This window comes from Tachypleus tridentatus, chromosome 12, assembly GCF_004210375.1.
Source record: "Tachypleus tridentatus isolate NWPU-2018 chromosome 12, ASM421037v1, whole genome shotgun sequence".
NCBI lineage: Eukaryota > Metazoa > Arthropoda > Merostomata > Xiphosura > Limulidae > Tachypleus > Tachypleus tridentatus.
The window spans coordinates 91421747-91445404 of NC_134836.1; the positions used below are offsets into that span (position 1 = coordinate 91421747).

Genomic DNA, 23658 nt, shown 5'->3' on the forward strand with positions numbered 1-23658 from the left:
CATTATATTTGTCTTAAAAGTAGTCATTTTCTTTCTTTTCGTTACCCCAACAACCTACTTATCTAAACAGTAAACTGTATCTGTTTCTATTAATAATGGTTTATTTAAAGGATACATGTGCGTGGCCTAATTGGACTGAATATGAATGATCATGGCTCGAAACTTATTTCCAAAAAGATACGCTCCACATTTATAAACTGTGTATATGTTACTAAACTGACAGCTAAACTCCACTACTTGATCAGACTTCCCGAATAGTAAAAGAAATGACTGATGACAGTTCAAACATATTTGAAAGGGAAGTGGGACTTAGGTAACGTTTTCTTTGTTTTTGAACTTTTTAGCCATTATTAGCAGTAATAAATGAAATTATTGTACTTATCTCTTGGTTGGAGTATTCTAAAGTAATTAATTAATCAAAACAGGCAATTTCTGATAAGTACATAACAAATTAGATACATAACTTGGCTAGAGCTTTTGAGAAGTAAAAAAAGTAAAAAAAGGCATAAATATATATAGTTTTAGAATACTTCAACAGCAAAATATTTTTTACGCTTTTAGACGTTATAATTGTCAGTTGACACAAGAATCTATTTACTTCTATAGTATTGTACAAAAAACTAGGTAATTCAGGCTTGAGCACGTTCTATTAAAGCTACTTCGAATAAATAAATCAGCTAATCGCGTGAAATACACAGCTGAAATAAAGTTGAGGTTAAATGGAATTTATCAAAATTATCTTCTGACATTATAAGACTTTTTTGTAGATAATGTAAGACAAATTGAAAAGAGTATAACAGCCCTTTCCGATGCAAAATGTTCTTGTAGTCAGATCATGAAGATATATTCTGTTAAGAAACTTAGAATTTTCCAAAACGGAAATATCCGTTATATTTAATGATATTGGGAAAGTAAAGACGATGAATCATTTTGGGAACTACAGGAGCATCTAGGAGGTGACCTGCAACAAGCTGTTTCCTGGTCGTGGTATTGTATAGAGTTTTGTGAAAGATGTAAATCTACGTACACAGAGATAAGAAGCAACATTTCCGTCCAAATATCCCATGCAACAGTACACAACATAATCAAAAAGGAATTTTGTCTAGAGAAGTGACAAAAGTCACGTGTACACAAGCTAATTCCATACATATAGTTTCAGTCGTAATATATCTCAAGCCGCTAAGAAATGAAAACATGCCGGTCAAATGACCTGCAGCGATTACAATATTGAAAACGGTGTTGTAAAACAGTTGCCCAAGTATCTTAAGTAGTTTTTAAAAGGTTACGAAAGTTGTATTTTAAATATGACAGTCTTACAGTGATGCCTTTTACTATAGAAACTACGCTGCATGATTATTGTTAATACGCACGGTTGCCAGATAAAGCATGACGGGATTTGCTGAACTGGACTTTAATGATGTCGTGGGGCTCCAAAATCGTTTCAATAAAAACCTACTCAAAATCTGTACTCTCAATGATTAGGCTTAGTATAACTAGTATAGTCTTACTATATATAAATGTATATATTAAACAACAAAACACCATAATTAGTGACCCAACCTTCATCGCTTGTAATGCTTCCACCTTCCTATTCTTAAGAGGCTCTGCAATATACATTACTTCTACACATCTGTAGAGAATGATTCTTATTTGAAAAAACAACTTTCAATTGCATGTAATTTACAATATAACAATGAGAGTACGTTCCTATTTGTATTGTAATTTTACATTTTCTAAATATGCCTGACCAAATATTTTTTCCATACCTAGATATATATGTAATTATTTTGTAAAATAATTGTTTGTCTATTTTTTGCTATTATTATTATTATTATTAGTCTTTAGAGCTGATGAATCAGAGGACAGACGGCTAGTTAATCACATAAGCCGCAACTCTTGGGTTACTCTAATCAAGTAATATGATTAACTGTCACTCTTATAACATATTCGAAGCGCAAAAGCGCGGCGTGATTTTGCGGTAACAAAGCGCACACTATAGACTGGGGTACCCACAGTTCACTAAGCTACAATAGCCCCATCTAATATTATACGATATGCTTTAGTAATTACAGTAGTAATGGGATATTTTTACATAAGATAATCGTTTCTGTAAAAGTTATTTAATCAACTGTTTTAAATTTTTTTTTCCTGTGTTTCGTTCATATAAATGATTTCAGGTTAAATTTATATATTCCTGTGAATTATGCTTAATGTTTACATTTGCATCAGGTTATAAAGTCGACGATTATCATCCTTATCATAATTTCGTTTGGATTATTAGCACAATTATAATAATTAATATTTATATTATTTTAAACTTTTTTACCTTTGTCGATTAATTATTATTATTTACTGTTGATGTTTACAATCAAACTTCCTCGTTATTTGATTAATTACTATCATTAACTTTCGATGTTTTTAATGAACCTATCTCTTTCTCGATTAATTATTATTATTATTTATTGTGGATGCTTATAACGAACCTTTTTCTTTGTCGATTAGATATTATTATTATTTACTGTGGATTTTATAACGAACCTGTTTTTGTCGATTAATTATTATTATTATTTATTGTAGATGTTTATAACGAACCTTTCTGTTGTTTTTATTTCCAACAGTATTTTGTTTGCTGACATCGTGGGTTTTACAGTACTGGCTTCTCAGTGTACGGCACAGGAATTAGTTCGTTTACTAAATGAGCTTTTTGGGAGATTTGACCAACTGGCCAGCGTAAGTTCAATATGAGTGAGATTTTCATGTTTCAATAGTAAAACAGTTTCAATGTATAAATACTTTATGGTTGGATTTATAGATGTAAAAACATTTCTCTTTGTTCAGCTGTCAATCACAGAAAGATTAGTGTACGAATAGGTGAGAAATAGATCCTACGAAATCAAACCTAATCGACATTCGTTTACAACCAAACAACAGACCATAATTCAACGCCAATGACTGCAACTAACGTTAAATTTGAGAAACAAAATTAAATCGCGAATAATATTTTACAGCTGGTATATTTAATACAGTAATAAGTATCAGTATAAAATAGCGAATTTTAGATGGTGTAAAAAGTATTACATAACCTGACAATGTTTCGTTCAGTAGAAAGCCTGTATAGCAAGTTATTCGTTTCAAAAAAGTAAATGTGATACTACATACTGTCCTTATGTTAAGTAAATAAGGTATTATTTATCTTAAAGTCATGCAGAAACTGTGGACATGGTAAGTACTAACACTATGACATGTCTTTTATAAATATTGAGAGTTTTCTTCTATGTCCGATTACGTCACCTCTTGACGTATTAATTACACGAATGTGGCATAACATAGAGTCGACAAGATGATAGTACATGTCTTGTAAGATTGTAATCTATTTCACGAAGATTATACTAATTTAGCGTATCGGTTCGTAAGGAAAACTGTTCAATCGCATTGCATTGAGGTGTTCCAGTTAGCTCAAAAAGACGTTTGAAGTTATTATTATAGTTTCCGAAACATTTCCAGACAATACGAGCAGCCTTGAATGTTATATTATCGTTTCATTTTTTTCCACAAAGCTACTCGAGGGCTATCTGCGCTAGCCGTCCCTAATTTATCAGTGTAAGACTAGAGGGACGACAACTAGTCATCATCACCCACCGCCAACTCTTCATCTACTCTTTAATCAGCGGATAGTGGATTTGATCGTCTCATTATAACGCCCCCACGTCTGAAGGGCGAACATGTTTGGTATAACGGGGATTCGAACCCGCCATCCATCGTTTTGGAAACACCATTTTTCGTCAACATGAGGATAATGCATTATGAGGTATACGTGCTCGACGAAAACACTAGATGTTGGTTTCTTTTGTAAAGCAGTCCAACTACACAATCCCTCCCACAAGAACATTTCCAATACTGTAATACCGCTTCAGATCAACTGTGACGCTCTTTATTGTCTCATACACCTTATGAGTCTATTCAAACGTCCTTTTCAAGGACGACAGTTGATTATCACAGTCTCACCTAACACTATATTTATTCCCTTTTGATTAACGCTGTTAATATATCTTGATGACGCATGTCTCTGAGCCAGCGATCAGAATAACAGTCTGTTATTATAACGTTTCATGTAGACGAGCACAGACTTTTGAAAGTTTAAAAGATCATTGATTTAATCACTTTGATTACTAAAAATGAAATAATGACATCTCGGGATTCTTAACGATTAATAATGCATTTGGTAGTACGCTACGCAAAACGCTAAGCATGTTATTCATCACACAGACATAAAAATTACTTATATTTTAAACTATACATTTCCACGTATGAAAACGAATTAAGATTTAGAGCAGAATGGAGAGTGTGTTTTATTATAGTAAAGCTACATCAGGCTATCTGGTATGTTTCCTGAACGGAATCGAACCCTGAATTTTAGAATCTTAAATCTGAAGTCTTACCGCTGTCCCACCGTGGTACGAGCAGAAATGAAATCGTAGACGTATGAATTATCTGAGAGTCATTTATATATATTAATTATGTACCTGACATGGTCAGGTGGGAGTGTCGTAATGTGACGGTAAATCCCACTATTTGTTAATAGAAGACTAGTCCAGTAGCTGGCGGTGGGCGATCTTTCAGTATTAAATAAGGAAAGGCTAGCGCAGATATATAGCCCTCGTGTTGCTTTACAAGAAATTGAAAAATAAATACTTGTTTTAAGATTTGTGTGTTTGACGATCTAAAAACAAAATTTAATACGGTTTCACTTATTTTTAGACAGTTGTGTTGCCTACCATTTTGTTACCGAAGGAAAACACTGTTCACTTTCATAGTCCGAAATCTTTTCATATGATCTCACTATTTTGTGGTATTTGTACAACTGAAAATGGCATCAATTTTACTTAAAAGAACTGCATAAGGATTTAGCTGAATTACAGAAACTGAATAACATTAAATAATACTCAAAGGTCACAGACGTTATTTCTACGCTAGATATCTGCATATATATCACTATTCTATTTATAACACTGATTTTCACAGTAGCACAACTACTGAGCAATTTAAATCAAAATGATTTTTTTTTTTTGTATTTCAAGAAACAATTGCTTGCTATTTGTGAGCACCTTAATGTTCTTTTCTGGGAAAAAGAACGTGCTCTGAGCTCGTTTGGTTGCTTAACAACCATAGCGTAGAGCCAGTACTAATGCTATCTACATATCAGTTCGTATAGTTTCTTTCAAAATTCATAAGTGCAAAAGAAAAAAGAGAAAAAATATGAAGTTTCGATACATAAATGAATAACATATAAAAGTTACACAGAAGTACATTTAGCAAGAAAAACTGTGGTGTTTTTGAGAAAATGCTTAATTGTTTTCAGTTTCAACTGCTGAAAAACACAAAAAACACATAGAATAAAATCATAATTTCTTTTATGATTACTATCAGTTAAATTATAAATAAACCTTATATATAAAATTATTATATCTTTAAAATATACTTCCTTTAAGGGATCAACTTGAATCAGGTGCACAATAAAAATAATGATTTATTCAAGAACGTGTGGACATTGTACATGGTGTTTCGAAACAAAACTGCGCAAATCTTCTGTCGTGACGACGTGTGTAAAACGTTTGCCAGAGTGAATAGTACTGCAGTGATAAATGAATAGTGACCAAAATAGATGATACTTGTGGTAGATATATTTAGGGCTAGGCTTTGTATGTTGTTTGAGTTAGCAGTGCATTGAGCACCTTCTGTGACACCCAGTAAACCATGCCCATACATTTCTGAATAAAACCGATGACTTTCAATGTGCCTTTGGTGGAACTAAACTTCGCCCAGGACAAGTAATTCATAAGAGCAAATGATGTTAATATTATTTTCATTATAAATGATTCCGTCTTGCTTGCAACTAACTTAAAATACGAACAAAATTTCAGTGAAACACAATGACGAACCAGTTTCAAGAGTACGTTCCAATACGTGTATCATAATGACTGGGGGATTTAACAGACAAAATAATTAAAAACTTATCTGAGGAAAATGTGGATAAAGTTGTGAAAAATCAAATGACTTTCAGGAGAACAAAATTATTTCACATAGACAATTAAAAATCTTTAAAAACAACGACGTGATAAATTTGTAAAGTCATAACTATAGTTAAGGATAAATATTAAAGTAAAACGTAAGTTACATTGTGACCACTTGATTTTGAAATCCTCTTTCTTTTAAATCAATGAATATAAATACGATCTCATGGAGTTAGTTAAATGTTTGCATTATTCGCTCTTTGCGGTCAATGAATTAGAACACATCTATGGAGACCTATTTTTTAGTTGTGAAATAAAATAGTGGATTCGAACTAATGTTTAGAGGCTGCCATCAGAAAAAACGTATTCAAGTAATTAAATAACACACCTATATGTGAAATGCAAGTGGTTACAATTACGCTCTCCTCCAGCGGAATGTCAGTCAACTTTTACAGTTAAAAACTAGGTTTCGATGTCCATGGTGGTCTGAGGTCGGATAGCCCATTGTGTAGCTTAGTGCTAAAATACAAAACAAATGAACAGTTAAAAATGCGACTTCTATTTTGTAACTTACCTAATATGATGTATTAACAGAGGCATAAAACAAAGTATATTTCGATAACATATGAAATGACCCGGCATGACCAGGTGTTTAGGGCGCTCGACTCGTAATCTGAGGGTGACGGGTTCAAAGTCCCATCACATCAAACATGCTTACCCTTTATTCTGTCACACTATTCGTTGGTAAAAGAGTAGCCCAAGAGTTAGCGGTTGGTGGAGATAACTAGCTGCCTTCCCTCTAGTCCTACATTGCTACATTAAGGACGACTAGCGCAGATAATTCTCGTGTATGTTTGCGCGAAGTTCAAAAACCAAACCCAAACATACGTAACAAGTTACATTATATCCTTATTTTTAATTTTCACACAGCTCCGAAAGAAGTCTTTGAAAACTTTGGCGATATAAGATGTATCGAAAACTAATTTTGATTCCACTATTGACATTACATCTCAACTGACACTTTAACAGTCTATATATTTTGTTTGTTTGTTTTGACTTTCGCACAAAGCTACTCGAGGGCTATCTGCGCTAGTCGTCCTTAAATTTAGCAGTGTAAGACCAGAAGGAAAGCAGTTAGTCATCATCACCCACCGCTAACTCTTGGGCTACTCTTCTACCAACGAATAATGGGATTGACCGTATCATTATAACGCCCCCATGGCCCCTATGTTTGGTGTGACAGGGATTCGAACCCACGACCCTCAGATTACGAGTCGAACGTCTTAACCCACCCGGCTCAGTTTATATATATACAGTCATGTGAAAAAATTAGGACACCCTATGAAAGCCTGTGTATTTTTGTAAAAATTGTGGATAAATGGATAGTTAATCTCAATTGTAACAATACTAAGAGATTAAAGTAATATAATTAAACAATTAAAACTGAAGAAAAGACTTTTCAAAATCTTCTGTAAAATGTAATTTTACAAAAATGCATATTATAACTGAGGAAAAAGTTAGGACACCCCCACATTTATACCCTCTTAAAATGGCTCAACTCACATACAGGTGAATCACACCAGGTGCGCGTGATTTGAAGATCGTTACTCAGCATCGTGAATGAGGCTTGCCCTATTTAAATCTCAGACATCTAGTTTGGTGTGCTCCTGACTGTTGAAGTGAGAGTGAGCACCATGGTAAGAGCAAAAGCTGTCTGAGGCTTTTAGAAAGAAAATTGTAGCAGGTTATGAGTCTGGTAAGGGATTTAAAAAGATCTCAAAAGATTTTAAAATCAGCCATTCCACTGTCCGAAAAATAGTCAACAAGTGGAGGGCTTTCAAAACAACTGCCAACATGCCCAGGTCTGGTCGTCCAAGCAAGTTCACATCGAGAGCAGACTGCAAGATGCTAAAAAGAGGTCTCCAAAAACCCTAAAATGTCATCGCAGGACCTACAGCAGGTTCTGCTAAAGTTTATGTGAAAATGCATGCCTCTACAATCAGAAAGCGACTGCACAAGTGTAACTTGCATGGGAGGTGTGCAAGGAGGAAACTTTGCTCTCTGAGAGAAACATCAAGATCAGACTAAAGTTTGCCAGAGAGAATGTAGACAAAGACCAGGACTTCTGGAATAATGTTTTTTGGACAGATGAGTCCAAAATTGAATTATTTGGACACCAGAACAGAGGACATGTTTGGCGTAAACCAAATACAGCATTCCAGGAAAAGACCCTCACACCAACTGTGTATCTTGGAGGTGGAAGTGTCATGGTTTGGGGCTGCTCTGCTGCAACAAGACCTGGACAGCTCACAATCATAGAATCCACCATGAATTCTACTGTGTATCAGAGGGTGCTTGAGAAACATGTGAGACTGGACCCTGCAACACGACAATGACCCAAAACATACCAGTAAATCCACCAAGGACTGGCTAAAAACTAAGAAATGGAGAGTCCTGGAATGGCCGAGTCAAAGCCCAGATCTTAATCCCATTGACATGCTGTGAGGTGACTTGAAACGTGCTGACATGCAAGAAACCCCTCAAACATCTCACAGCTGAAAGAATTCTGCATTGAGAAGTGGGGCAAACTTTCTTCAGACCAATGTCAGAGACTAATAAATGGCTACAAGAAGCGTCTCACTGCAGTTATTTCAGTCAAAAGGGTGTGACACTAGCTATTAGAAGGTAGGGTGTCCTAACTTTTCCTCAGTTAGAATATGCATTGTTTGTAGAATTACATTTACAGAAGATCTTGAAAACTCTTTTCTTCCGTTTTAATTGTTTAGTTATATTCCTATAATCTCTCAGTAATGTTAAAAATTGAGATTAAATATCTATATATCCAAAAATATTACAAAAGTACAGAGGCTTTCATATGGTGTCCTAATCTTTTCATATGACTGTATATATATAATAATGGAAATTTCTTATACAAGTTTTAATCTAGCATTAAAAGCCTAAAATTCAAGGAAAAGTGTGCACATTTAAAATAATAAAATCCAAAGACGAGATGCGTGTCATAATGCACAATTAATTGTTTTTATTTAAACTTCTCAATCGTTGTAAAAGTCACTCTTCATGTTTCAACGGGAGTTCACGTGAACCTCATGGTTGTGAAAAACAGTTACTGTGTGCTATATAAGTACAAAAGCCATGGTCATGTGGTTACTGGTTTACAATTGAAAAAGAAGATCACACGATTTTCATTCTTTCTGGGTTTCTAACCCTTCATCTTTGGAGGTGACTGCGGATTAGGACCCACATTGCAGTGGGGATACACCGTTTATCAGTCGTAACATCCAATTTGCTAGTTTCGCATAAGAAGATAAGAAATATAGAAATTAGGAGGGCGAGATGTGAATGCTCAAACCCACAACGTCCCTCATCTATATCCCCCTTCACTGCCTGCAGACAATTGTAGGAAGGTGACCGTTCTCCCAAGCTAAAATGAGAATTAGAAAAAAAGACGAAAAAAAATAAAATAATGTACTAACATTTGGGGGTAAGTAAGATAAAACTTACCTCTTGAAGTTGAAGTTAGCATTCCTGCCTCCAATATGGTAGGGCTACATCCAAGACCTAAGATACATTTTATAATCTCACGTTGTAGCTTGTACTCTAGGATCTTTTTTTAAAATATGCAGGGTATTTTGTTTAATTTTAATGTGTTTTGTTTATGGCCTAAATATTTATGGTTATATATATATATATATATATATATATATATGTATATTTTATACATAATACTTTTATTGTTTTTTAGGTCATTTATATTGTGCAAACTAAAACGTTTATTTTGCAGAGGCCTATAGCAATGTCTTAAAGCTGAAAATAGATGGATTTCAGAGCCACCATAGCCCTTTTTGCCTAGTCATTCCAATACACTAGTGTTACAAAATGTTTGAGTAATAAGAATTACTGATAGTCTAGACGTAATCCCTTATAGAGACAAGTGAATAAAAGGCTTTAAAAAGTGCCTCAATAAATGTGTATCCTCTTGTATTGGAATATGGTCAAACAACTTGTGTATTCATAATAAGGAGTTTTAGATTAACTGCTTTTTGATGTGTTTTTTATGTTTATTAGTGAATTAATATTTTTAATGTGTGTTTCATCATATTTACAACTATCTGTGTAAACTACGATTTGTATATTTTTATTGTAAGGTTCTCCAAACACCTAATTTTGAAGCTTAACATGAAACTGTTCTAACTTAAATAACAAAACAAAACCTTAAGGTTCAAGAATTCTTTTGAAATACTTAAATGTTGTGAGGTGAAGGAAAAGTCACATGGTTGTTTACTAAAGTTTTATTTGTAGAGCAAACAGAGTTTTTTTACTTTTACAAAAACAAATATAACGGCCAGAACACAACGCAAACTAAGATTAAACTAAAACAAAACGAAATTTTATTATAAATAAGGAAGCGTAAAACTCGTATGTAATTATTAAATAATACAAAATCTTTTCTAATGTTAATATCAACATAAAGGTTTATTTGTTTTGAATTTTGCGCAAAGCTACCCAAGGGCTACTTGCGCTAGCCGTCCCTAATTTAGCAGTGTAATACTATAGGGAAGGCAACTAGTTACCACCACCCGTCGTCAACTCTTGAGTTACTTTTTTACCAACGAATAGTGGGATTGACTGAAACATTATAACACTCCCACGGCTGAAAGGGCGAGCATGTTTGGAGGGACCGGGATTCGAACACGCGACTTTCAGCTTGCGAGTCGAACGCCTTAACCCACCTGGCCATGCCGGGACCAACATATTTTGCGTATATGTAGTATAGGTAGCAAGTTATAATATTAATATAATGTGCTTTGTTACTCAAGCATTTGCGTACATGCATAAGGAATCATGGTAAGTGCACTGTATCGGTTCCTGGGAGCTGTTTTAGCATGTCAGATATGGTTGTAAGAAAAGTAGGTTGCTGTTAAGTACAGGAGAGAATAGGTAACTGTTGCTGTCGTGAGCTAATACACATTATCTGTATGTACCGGCGAAAGCTTTTAAAGATGGAAGGAGGACATTTCGAGACATCGAGTTACTGTGTTATCCATCAAACTGTATTAATTCATCATTTCTATAGTTATTCTTTTTTTCATCACTAGATTGAGATTTGTGCGCCTTAGGATCAATGACAAACCTCTTAATATCGGCATTACATCTAATATAAATAATATATTAAAATATGATTTTAAGTTTATGTCAGGGATAACAGAAACTACAAAAGGTTTATGATCAGCCATGATTGAGCACATATGTGACTTCCTGGAATGACGATAATAGGATTGTGTCCAGAATCCCAGAAATTTTATAAATCGTAGGAAAGAATATTACTGTATTCAATATACCCTTTTAATTGTATATCTTTTCGGTAATTATTTGCCATTTCCTGTCATTCTGGCCCATAATATCAGAAGGTAGCGAGTATATGCACCGTCGAATTACTATATAAATATTAAACATGCTACTTGTATCTAAGAACGACTTGTATAGGTATTAATACTTTTATTGATAAGCGGAGAACAACGTTTCGACCTTCCTGGGTCATCTTCAGGTTAACCTGAGATATATTTTTATTTCAGGTGGGTTTCTTGTCGTCAAGAAACATGCTATTTACCCGATTTATAGCAGTTGAACGATGACATGATTTTGAAATGATAATTTGATTAATTTTTGTGTATAAAGGACCATTATATTCAATATTCGTCTCTTAAGTTAAAATGTAATAATGTGTCCCACTTTAAAGGGTCATAAGAATGGAGTTTAACAATGCCTTAATAATATTTTTCTTCCCTCGGCTACTTAATAATATTTCGTAACATAATAGTTGCAATTATTGATTTTAGATATTTTCCATTATTCAACGACGAGTTAAACAAGGAAAACGTACACGATTCTTAATTAGGGCTAGCTGATTCAGTTACAATAAGATAAATATCCCTTTCTATAATATGTTTTATTGCTGTTTACAGAGATAGTATATGATTCTTTCGCTGTTTTATCACGATATCTATGGTAATTCCCCAATTATTTATCAATGTTTAGCCGTGGTATACCAGTTCATTTCGTTCTTGTTTTGTTTTTTCAAGTACAAACATTAATTTCATAGCTCTGTCACATTGAGCTATTTGAGATCTAATTACACTTTTGGACTCAGGAGATCAAACCCTTTCGACTGATGTATTAGCTCACGTCCAAGGTCTCATAAATTAATTTACTCTATTCCTGCCTAAAAGAATTTCAAGTGCCGTGGCTATTGAGAATACCCTTTTGTTTATTTGTAACGATTGTATTTAACATGTTTGTGGTGAGTATATTTTCTCACAAGTACGTCAGATAGTTTATTTTATTATAAGCACCAAAAAATAGTCTTGGAAATTTAATTACTAAATACTTATGAGAATAGTGACCAGATTATGAAAAAATAATTTATATTATAACATAATTACATACGGAATACTTCTTAATGTTGAATGGAAATTTCACATGAGCAAGAAATCGATATTATTTAATCTCTAGACAAAAAATGTTTAGAAATCTTGAAGTTCTTAATGCAATGTTAAACACTGGATAGCGTCGCCATTTGTGACATATAACCGGTTTTACATTGTTGTTCCACAGTGGCGCAGCGGCATGTCTGAAGGCTCCCACCGGTAGAAACCGGGTTTTGATACCCGTGGTAGGCAGAGCACCGATAGTCCATTATGTGGCTTTATACTTAATTTCAAACAAACAATTTACATTGACGGTGGTCTCACTAAAGTAAAGCACTATTGACAAAAAAAACACAACGTTCTCTCTATATTAATATGTATATGAAAACATTAATAAAGAATACTGTATTATAAATTAATAAATATGTATATGAAAACATTAATAGATAATACTGTATTATAAATTAATACATGTTTGAAAAGTCGAAACAGCACACCGATGTTTCGAACATTTGTTTCTTCTTTGAATGTTTTTTGTGTATATTTATTGATAATATTTTATATAGCTTTATTTTATCATGTTTAACTAATGACATCAACACATTATCTCATTACGAGATAACTGATGTCCTATTTGAAAAATTCTTAAGCTTTCTCTAAATAAGTGCTATACATTTTGTTTATTTAAGACTAATGTATGCCTGTGTGAATTCGAAGGAGTGTGATTTTGAGAAATTCCAGCTTATGTAAAAATATTTACGATTCTTAACAAAATAGCAATAAAAATATTACTATATATATAACTGAAGGAACTGAAAACAACATGGGTGACTAATTTATCGATTCAATGTAGATAGCTTTCTCTTGCAGCCATTTAATTACCAGGTCAATATAAATGGTATGTTTTCCGATAGAGTTTCCAAGGCTACTGTTGAATCAATAATATGTTTATGATGGGTCTCTAAGGGATAAACCTCGACTCACGTGCCAGGAAACCAGTGCTAATCTCTTTAAGCTGCCAGTTTACCCTCGTTCTGAATAGTTATCTAGTTCAATTAACTAAATAGATAGATAGATAACCTTAAAGTCGGAAGCTTTATTTATGAAAACTTTATCAACTGAAACAAGTTAACATTATCAATTGAAACAAGCTGTTGACGTTTAACTTGATATTTCCAACGCACAACAACAAGAAAATATAGATAAGAAAAAGAAAACAATTTAACTTTTGCATCCATGGTCATATAATCAAAGGAAAAGATCTATGATTTGTCTGGTAGAGTCTAGCATTAATACTAAACACCAGTGGATGTAGTTTCAAACTATCGACAGCACACAAGAACAATAAACCGACTAAGTTTACGACCCTACTGTTTATTAATCATTTACTGCAACCTGCTGTCTACGGCTGGGAAGTAATCCCAAATAACAGCAAGGATCGTTATGTATATGTGTGTATAGCTGCCAACTGAGTCAGGATTTTGTATATCGATTTGACTGTTTTAATAAAGTATGTCGTCATGATAAAACAGGTGTACATATATATAAATATATACATGGCTAAATAATCCATTTGAATGCATAATTAACTCAATAAGAGTGTGTGTATATATATATATATTTCAAAGAGTTTAAAAAGGTTTTTAAAGATATACCTGTATTTCATATCTTTAAAAAAGATATACCTGTATTTCATATCGTTAGTTCCCTTCTCAAAATAGTTTCAGTGTTTAATGCTCACAAACACGTGTATTAAGTCAGCTTAATAACATATTCTGGATTTGCAATACCATATGTGCTATTGATATAAGCGAAAGTTTATAACAAGGTTTTAATTGTTAGCTCATTTTGGTGATACGAAGCATATGAGGTATGAAATTTTCTATTTTCGAACCTCTTCACGGGAACACTCTGCTATGAAAATAAGTGTTATCAAATTTAAAGCTTATCTATTTCATCTATATTAATTGTTGCATAGACCAAACAACGGGTAATATTCATACTGTACCCCTTAGTGTCACGCGGTGTTAGCACCAAGTTCACAGAACAAGACCCCGAAATCCTCGTGTAATTTAATATTTTAAAGTTGGCTCGTGCGGCTTATTGGTCAGAATACGATACCAATTGTCGAACTTGTTCGCCCTTTGACCCGTTGGTTCATTATATGGTAATAGTATATCTCATATTTCTTTTTTAAAAGCCCAAAAGTTTGTAATGGGTGGTTTTTTTGACTAGCTGCCTTTCATTCAAAGATAGGAGTGTCTAGCGCAGATAACCCTAAAGTAGCTTTGCGCGAAACCGAAAAAGCAAATAAAGATATTTCAAATCGAATAGCTGTGAAGTTTAATTAAAGAAGAACTCCTGGTATTACAGGAGTATTGGTGTTGTCAAATTAAGTAAATAAATTACAACAATATCTTTAGCTCTTTCGTACCCTTAACTTTTATTGGTATTCTCGTGTTTAAACATTTGATAACATAGAAAGCTCTATAAATTGCGTATTTAGTTTTAAACATTTCAAAAGGTTTCCTGTTTTATTATATATCAAACAATTCGGCTAACTTCTGCTAATACTATCCGTAGATATGATATAGGTTGAAAATATTCAAATACGTTGTCGGGCTTCTCAAACCAAATAGTAAATTATGTAACTTGCGTTAGCATGCAACTCTAAGGTACTAAAGGTTCTGAACGCTTTTAAGGTTTAATCCTATTAAAAATACATTTCCAGGTAATTAAAAAATAACAATGAACATTCGATTTTAGAGGGAGCACATCGTATGTAAAATACCTAAAAGAGCCTTTAAAGTGAAGATACAATAAAAATGCAAGTTATTTTAACCAATTAAATAACTATTTTAGGGTTATCGAAATTTAAAGAAAAATACTAATTTTGTACTCATTTCATATCCTTCTTTAATGTTTTCTCACATTTGGAGTAAAGCCCTACATTGAAGAGAGGGAAGTCTCCCAATGGAGCAACAGGAAGTTTACAGGTTTACAATGCTAAAATCAAGAATTTGATTCTCCTTGGTGGACACAGCAAACAACTCGATATGACTTTGCTATAAAACGCACACACACTCTATTCTTTAAAACTGTGTGTTTACCACATTAACGTTGTATCATGTTTTCATGTTTATTGTGCTTTGACTTCGCTCATTTGCTTCAGATCGGTTCCCGAAACCAAGAGAATCCTTACTTAAAGGTTTAGAGAAATTATTTAGGATGTTCAAAATGAATATTTTACTTGATTCATTTATTAGATACATGCAAAATATAATTTTGTAAAACACTGATATGTCTTTAAAAGCTCACTTGTATTAAATGTATCATGCGTTAAATTATATTTTATTAATTTGCTAGAAATAAGCTCTGACACAGATTGACACAGATTCGTATTGTTTTTTCATTAAATACCCGCCTGTGAAGAAAGTAGTGTACTTTTGATAGACGTGGCTGAAATGTATTTCATTAATTTATTTTATAGACATTAACATTTCTACGAAAAGTGGGGCCTAATAGGCCCCAGAGCAACTTGAAAGGTTATTAATATTAGGCTAATAATTTTGTATTTAAATGAAATTGCCATTTAAATCCATTAATGAATGGATTAACGAGATTCCCACTGTCCCTATCTACTATCTAGCGAAACCACAGCCAGGGGAACGGGCTTGGAGAAATCAGGACTAGAAACGTCTTTTCGTAGGAGTGTTAAACATTTTCTTTCCGATGCATTCTATAGAATAAATCAAACATTTCCAGTTTAGTGGGAACATACAAAATACTCTAGTATACTGTCTGCTCATTTAAATTAGCCACCAGGTCAACAAAGAACTCTAACATGACATACACTAATCTAGAGTGTTTATATATACAGCAAAAGTATATTTTTAAAAAGGCAGAAACTAGTGTTTTGTAAGTGTTAAACACTCACTTTCAATTCTTTATGATGTAAATCAGTCATCTGTTGATCCGTAGCAATCTGAAAGCAAATGATTCGTCATTCAACTTGCAAATGACCTAAGAAGGTCGAAACGTTGTTCTGTAATTCATTGTAATTGAAGTTTTAATACCCATGCCACCCGCCTTTTGAATATGTTTGTTACTTCGAGCAAGTGCCTCGCCATCATGAGAAACTTAAATAACCTTGTCCCTTGTTTAAAGATGTTACTATTAAGCAATTTTCATTAACTTCTACCTGCGCAGACCAAAACCAAGCATTATCCCAATAATGAATGTATCTAACTCATTATGATTAGAATGCGTTGATTCACCAATATGATGCTGTCGGTTTAAGTGAAATTGCATCCATATGTTCAAATATTTCTCTGAGGTTTGTCCTAAATCCAAAGACTAAGTTAACAGTGCAAAACGACAGTAATGAAAAAAACAACGATTGCATATATGGCAATCAACCAATACTAAAGAAATAATAGAATGTAACTTACTAGCTGAAGTATCCATCGTCTGGGCGGAACTTATCTAAATTCATGATTAATGAAAAGTTATCTCAGAGCATGAAAAAAGTTGCTTCTTTTATTGTAATTGTAGAAGACGCCCATAAAAACTCAAAATACAAAACTGCAAATTTGAATATACTTTATGCGTATAAACATGTTTAATAGCAAACTGAATGAAAAATGAAATCGTATGATAAACAATTGTCGTTTCTTTTTAATTAGCCCAAAAGCTACACAGCTACACACGGTGCTATTTGTACTCTACTCACCACTGGTATCGAAACTCGGATTTTAGCGTTGTAAACCTACAGACATGTTGCTGTGCCACTGGGGTGGCAAATTGTAAAATATGTTACAAAATTCTATAAGTATAATGATAAAAAATGATAGGAGAAATCTCGCCTGAAAATGAGTTTACGAGTTTGGGCCATGAAATATTGGACTGTTATCGAACTTTCATTGTGTTCAATAAATATTAGTAGTAAACATAGAGGCATAAAATGTAAAATATTTGATATGGTTGGTTTTTAAATTTTGCGCATAGATACGCGAGGGCTATCTGCGCTAACCGTTCCTAATTTTGCGTTGTAAGACCAGAGGGAAGGCAGCTAGTCATCACCATCCACCGCTAACTCTTGGGCTACTCTTTTACCATCGAGAGTAACCGTCACATTATAATGCTCCCACGGCTGAAAAGGCGAACATGTTTAGTGGGACGGGGGTTCGAAACCACGACCTTCAGATTACGAGTCGGGTGCTTTAACCACCTGACCATGCCGGGCCTCACTAATTTAGTACTGTAAGACTAGAGGGAAAGCAGATAGCTATCACCACCCACTGCTAACTATTGGGCTACATTTTTATCAAGGAATAGTGGGATTGAACATCATATTATAACGCCCCATGGCTGAAAAAGCAAGTATGTTTAATGTGATTGGGACTTTAACCTGCGACCTTTATATTACGAGCCGAGCATTTTAACCACCTGGCCATGCTGAGCCCCTTTCTTACTGAAATTTATTTTGTCAAATAAGTGGTAACACTGCCTCTTTAAATCTCAGAAGATATTTTTGAACTCTATGAAATTTAATTCTTTAATTTTTGTTAACAAGAAATTTAAATAAATATATTTATCTTCTATGCTTAAGACAGAACTATTAAATTTATCTTGATACTAACTACCTCGTGATAGTAAAACACCATAATTACTATTTTTCAAAGAAGATAACATGGCGCTATCGATACTTAAAAATATTAAAGTGATTGAAGTTATTTTTAATAAAATCATGCCACCACAAGGGCAAGATGGTAAACTACTACTGAGCTGTTTAATCAGGAACTACTCCTGCTTTTATGCTGGTTCGTACAAAAGGGAAATAAAATATGTTTCTATGCATGTGGTGCTAAGCCTCATCTTCCCGTTATATTGTTTGTTTGTTAGAGCTACTCTAGGAATATTTGCTCTACTCTTCCCCAATTTAGAAGTGATAGAGTATATAGAATGTTACTCTTTATCGACAAGAAGTGCAATTGACCCTAAATTATAACGCCCTTACGGCTGAATGAGCAATTAATTTCATTGGCAATATTCGAACCCTTGACACGCAGATCGTGAGCAGAATCAAGCCAAGATATTAGTAGTGCTCCCGTATATATTACAATTACACTTTGAAACCTGTATCAGTATATTTAATCAGTTGTTGTTGTTGTTTGTTGTTTTTGAATTTCGCCCAAAGCTACTCGAGGGCTATCTGTGCTAGCCGTCCCTAATTTAGCAGTGTAAGACTAGAGGGAAGGCAGCTAGTCATCACCACCCACCGCCAACTCTTGTGCTACTCTTTTACCAACGAATAGTGGGATTGACCGTAACATTATACACCCCCACGGCTGGGAGGGCGAGCATGTTTAGCGCGATGCGGGCACGAACCCGCGACCCTCGGATTACGAGTCGCACGCCTTACGCGCTTGGCCATGCCAGGCCTGTATATTTAATCAGTGTCTTTATTTTATTAATTACTCTGCGTAAGAAACATAACAGATTTAGACAACTTGCATCGTTTTGTTCAATAACTGTTTTATTCCGGGCATCCAAAAAATTAAATATTTAGAATAACTCAGAATAAAGCTATCGATTATCACAACTTCAAAGAAAAATTATAGATAACCAACAATAAATCATTTTAAATCATCATTCTTCTATATATTTTCTTCTTGACAAATAATTTCAGTTGTTAAAGATAAACTTGCATCTTCACTTCTGGTGAACCAAAAATACATTATATTCCTGTTGATTAGGTTGGCCCGGCAAGGCCTAGCGCGTAAGGCGTGCGACTCGTAATCCGAGGGTCCCGGGTTCGCGCCCGCGTCGCGCTAAACATGCTCGCCCTCCCAGCCGGTATAGGGGTGTATAATGTGACGATCAATCCCACTATTCGTTGGTAAAAGAGTAGCACAAGAGTTGGCGGTGGGTGGTGATGACTAGCTACCTTCCCTCTAGTCTTACACTGCTAAATTAGGAACGGCTAGCACAGATAGCCCTCGAGTAGCTTTGTGCGAAATTCAAAACAAACAAACCTTTTGATTAGTGGCAAAGGAAAACTTCTAATGGAATTTACTAGGATCTCTTGCACTTATTCAGTTTGTATTGAGTGCGTTTGGACACATCATGTTTTTACTTGAATCCAACTATGTTAAATTTGTGACGTAGTATGTATATTTAACCTTTTAGTTTACCCTTTCATTTTGAGATAGAGTTTAGCGTAGCTTGAATATATGGCAACAAGTTTTAGGTTTTCAAGGTTTATAAAGCCACTCTATTTCCCGCTAGCCTACTTTTCTATCGAAATGATCTACTGATTGCTCCATTAGCGAAGGTTTTCCGCATTTTGAGATCTTGCAGGGATTGTCTAATGACCACATCACCACTTCTAATGTCTCTAAGTTTGTTTTATTGAGATTCTCTTCACCGATGGTAGAGCACATGTATTACAGTTAAGACTAAAGAAACTCTGACAAGGAACTATTAATGGTTATTTACCTTCTAATCCATAAGTAAAACAGCCAAACCATTTTGTTTCTTGTTCTTATCCAATCTGGTTAATGTCTGGGATAAACACTAGTTATCTGTATCCCAATACTATTAACTGGAAGAAAACCATTGATATATTTTTACCAGGATAAATTGTCAAAAAGACGAGTGGCTCAACGTTGTATACAACACAAGAAACTTCATTTCAAAACCCGAGGTGGACGGAGCCTAGATAGCCACTTTTGTAAGTTTGTGCTTGCTTAACTTCAAACAAACAAAACCGACGAGAAATTTGCAAAACTTATTATGTCCAAACTGTTCCCTGTTTATCTTAAGCACTGGAATAAATTCAGTCCTTTGTTAATAGGAACATTTTGTGTTTTCTAACAAGATAGTTACGAAAATAAAAGTACTACCATTACGATAACCTTATATGTATGTGACAAAATAATACATTCGTATTATTCTCCCGACAAGTTTGGCTTCGACATGGGCGGTTGATTACGTAATCGACTCGTATCCTGCGAGTCGCTGGTTTGAATTCCTGTTCTACCGAACATACTCGTTCTTTAGACAAAAAGAGTAGCCCAATAGTTAGCGGTAAGTGGTTATGAATAACTATCTTCCCTCTAGTCTTTCACTGCTAAATTAGGGATGGCTAGCGTAAATAGCCCTGGTGTAGTTTTGCGTGAAATTCATAAGAAACCGCTCCTAGTGACACAGCAGTATTTTTAGGGACTCACACCGCCAGAAAGCAGGTTTCGATACTCATGGTGGGCATAGAACAGACAGTCCATTGTGTAGCTTTGTGCTTTATTTTGAACAAACAACAACAATCATGACAAATCATATATAAAAACGATATTGTCAAATACAATAATTAGAAAGGGTGAACAAATTCATTTGGGGGTTATTCCACATTAAATTAAGGTTAGAAAATAGTAAAACGTATTATTACTATTCTAATAGAATAACTTTATATGATTCATTCATTTTGAGTACTATGTTGTTAACGGCTTTATCTTTTTCTTTATCGCGTAAGAGTAGTGAATTAAATATCGGTCTCTTTTCCCAGAGACGGTTCGTGTTTTTTTGTTTATAAATTTCGTGCAAAGCTATAAGAGGGCTATTTGCTCTAGTTATCTTTAATTTAGCAGTGTAAGACTAGAGGGAAGACAGCTAGTCATTACCACCCACTGCCAACTCTTGGGCTACTCTTTTTACCATCGAAAAGTGGGATTGACTGTAATATTATAACTCACCCATTACTGAAAGGGCGAATATGTTTAGTGTGACAAAAATCTCCGGAACGATCCCATTCTTAAACGCTAGGCCTTCTTTATTTTAATTTGGTAGAAAGCTTATAATGCTTAAATGCAGAATTCGATTCCTGCAGTATACACAGAGCAGATAGCCTATTTCGAGTCGTACGCTAAAATCAACCAAACAAATAAATCACAGTAGATTATAATGAAAATTAGAAACAGTAAATAAGTCACTTACAAACATTAGTGTTCAGTTAGACAGTAAAATATTATATATATATATTTATAGAACAACCACTGTTTAAGGATCAAACTTCTTGGAGACTGTTATTACTGTGTTAGTGGACTCCCTGAACCCAGATCAGATCATGCTAAATGTTGTGTGGAAATGGGACTAGATATGATCGAAGCCATTGCGTAAGTCATTTTATCTGTTTTGTTTTTAATAATTTGGTAATAATTTAATAAGAAATTAATCAGATTCAAGTTCAATACATTATTTAATACACCTTTAAAGCGAATTGTTTAAAAATAGAAAAACAACCAGAAAATCGTCATAACTAGAATCACAAATTCAATCGAGAATAAAAAAAATAAAAACAAAATGAGTTTACCGAATGTTGAAATTCTAATTCTATGAATTTGGTAAATATAATTAAAATAGCAAAACTATGTTAAACAAAACTACATTCAAATCCACGTATTACTCAAGCACTGTAAAAAGAAGAAAAAATAATATTTTTGAACACCATTGGACGCAATATTGATTCAGCTAGTGAAAAGTTGGCCCGGCATGGCCAGGTGGTTAAAGTATTCGAACCGTAATCCGAGAGACGCGGGTTCGAATCCCCGTCACACCGAACATGCTCGCCCTTCTAATTGTGGGGGCATTATAATGTTATGGTTAATCCCACTATCCGTTGATAAAAGAGTAAAGAGTAGCCCAAGAGTTGGCGGTGGGTGGTGATGACTAGCTGCCTTCACTCTAGTCTTACACTGCTAAATTAGGAACGGCTAGCCCAGATAGCCCTCGTGTAGCTTTGCGCGAAATTCAAAACAAACAAACATGAATATCGTGTTTCATCTTAGGTATGAATAACAATACAAATACGAAGTTTTAATAAAACCCATAAATGTACTGGATGTTTAAGAAAATGCATTTCGTAGCTAACTTTAAGGATCGCGGTGGCCAAGTTTTATATGCAAAAATAATTGTTCAAAGCATTGAAATTTGAAAAAACGACTTTACCTAACAAGGATGTTAAGTTTGAAAATATAATAAATTTATCTTTGTATTCTGGTATATTTTATACTGAATCAGGTAAACGTATTTCAGTTTTTAGGCTGTATTATCTTATCAGCTTAATTAGATTTCAAAGAAATTATATCACAAAATGTCATTTTTAAGGAAATGTATTGTTGTTTCTGAGACACTCTTCACAGTGGCAGGTTTAAGATAGTGTGGGCCCTATAACACAGAATAGCATTATTAATGGGCTCTCATCAAGATCATTGGTTCTGAGACTGAGCCCGACATATCAATCCTGCTCACCTTTTTGGCCGTGATTGCGTTATAATGTTACTGTCAATCCCACTATTCGTGGCTAAAAGGGTAGCTCAAGAGTTGGCTGTGGGTGGTGATGACTAGCTGCTTTCCCTCTAGTCTTACACTGCTAAATTATGGACGACTAGTGCAGATAGCCCTCGTGTAATTCAAAACGAATCAAACCCTGAGGCTTCCTCTAGCCTCTACCTAAATTCGCTACTGACCCTTCTCATGAACAGTAAATATCGCAAAAAATCACCAAATGTAAAAGTAACTATCTATAAAAAGCATAACATAATATGATACAATATTACAAAACGAGCTATACTGAATGTATTATTTATGCGAGGACGAACACTAATACAATATAACAATGACAATACTTCGTGTATGATATTTTAATAAAATACAAAATTAAATCTCAATATTAACTGACAATAAATAAGATAAATCAAATTGTACCTCAAAATTAAGTTTTGGGTTATTTCATTTATTTCCATAGATGTAAAAATAGCGGAATAAAAAAAGAAATAAAATTTTTGCGTGATAATTATTGCTTATTATAGTAATTCTAATTCACCCAGAAACTTGTGCTTCGTGTAGGAAACGTTGTTCTGGTTGTGGTGTTTTGAATTTGAATGCACAAAGTTTATGTGAAGGAAATGCTGGATACATGAAGCAATTAAAACTGTTTAGCGACTTGCCTAAAACATTCTAGTATGGGGTTAGGTACGCAGAATTCTGAATAAATCTAATGGTCATGCGAGACGTCTCAATGCCACCAAACAAAAGATATTTTGAGCCTAATAGTCTGATCAAAAATGACAAACCAATCGACTTATCAATTCCAAAACGATAGATATTGCAACCTTTTTAGAAATTACTTATAGAGGGCAAGT

The 23658-nt window shown here is 34.1% G+C and overlaps 1 pseudogene across 1 annotated transcript in view; it reads left to right on the top strand.

The window, feature by feature from the left end:
- The window catches only part of LOC143235692 (adenylate cyclase type 1-like), a 130618-nt pseudogene that overhangs the window by 68507 nt on the left and 38453 nt on the right, over positions 1–23658 (top strand). Inside the window, exons 5-6 of the transcript XR_013019354.1 lie at positions 2619–2730; positions 21503–21630. The product of XR_013019354.1 is annotated as an adenylate cyclase type 1-like (transcript). The remainder of the gene's footprint in view (positions 1–2618; positions 2731–21502; positions 21631–23658) is intronic.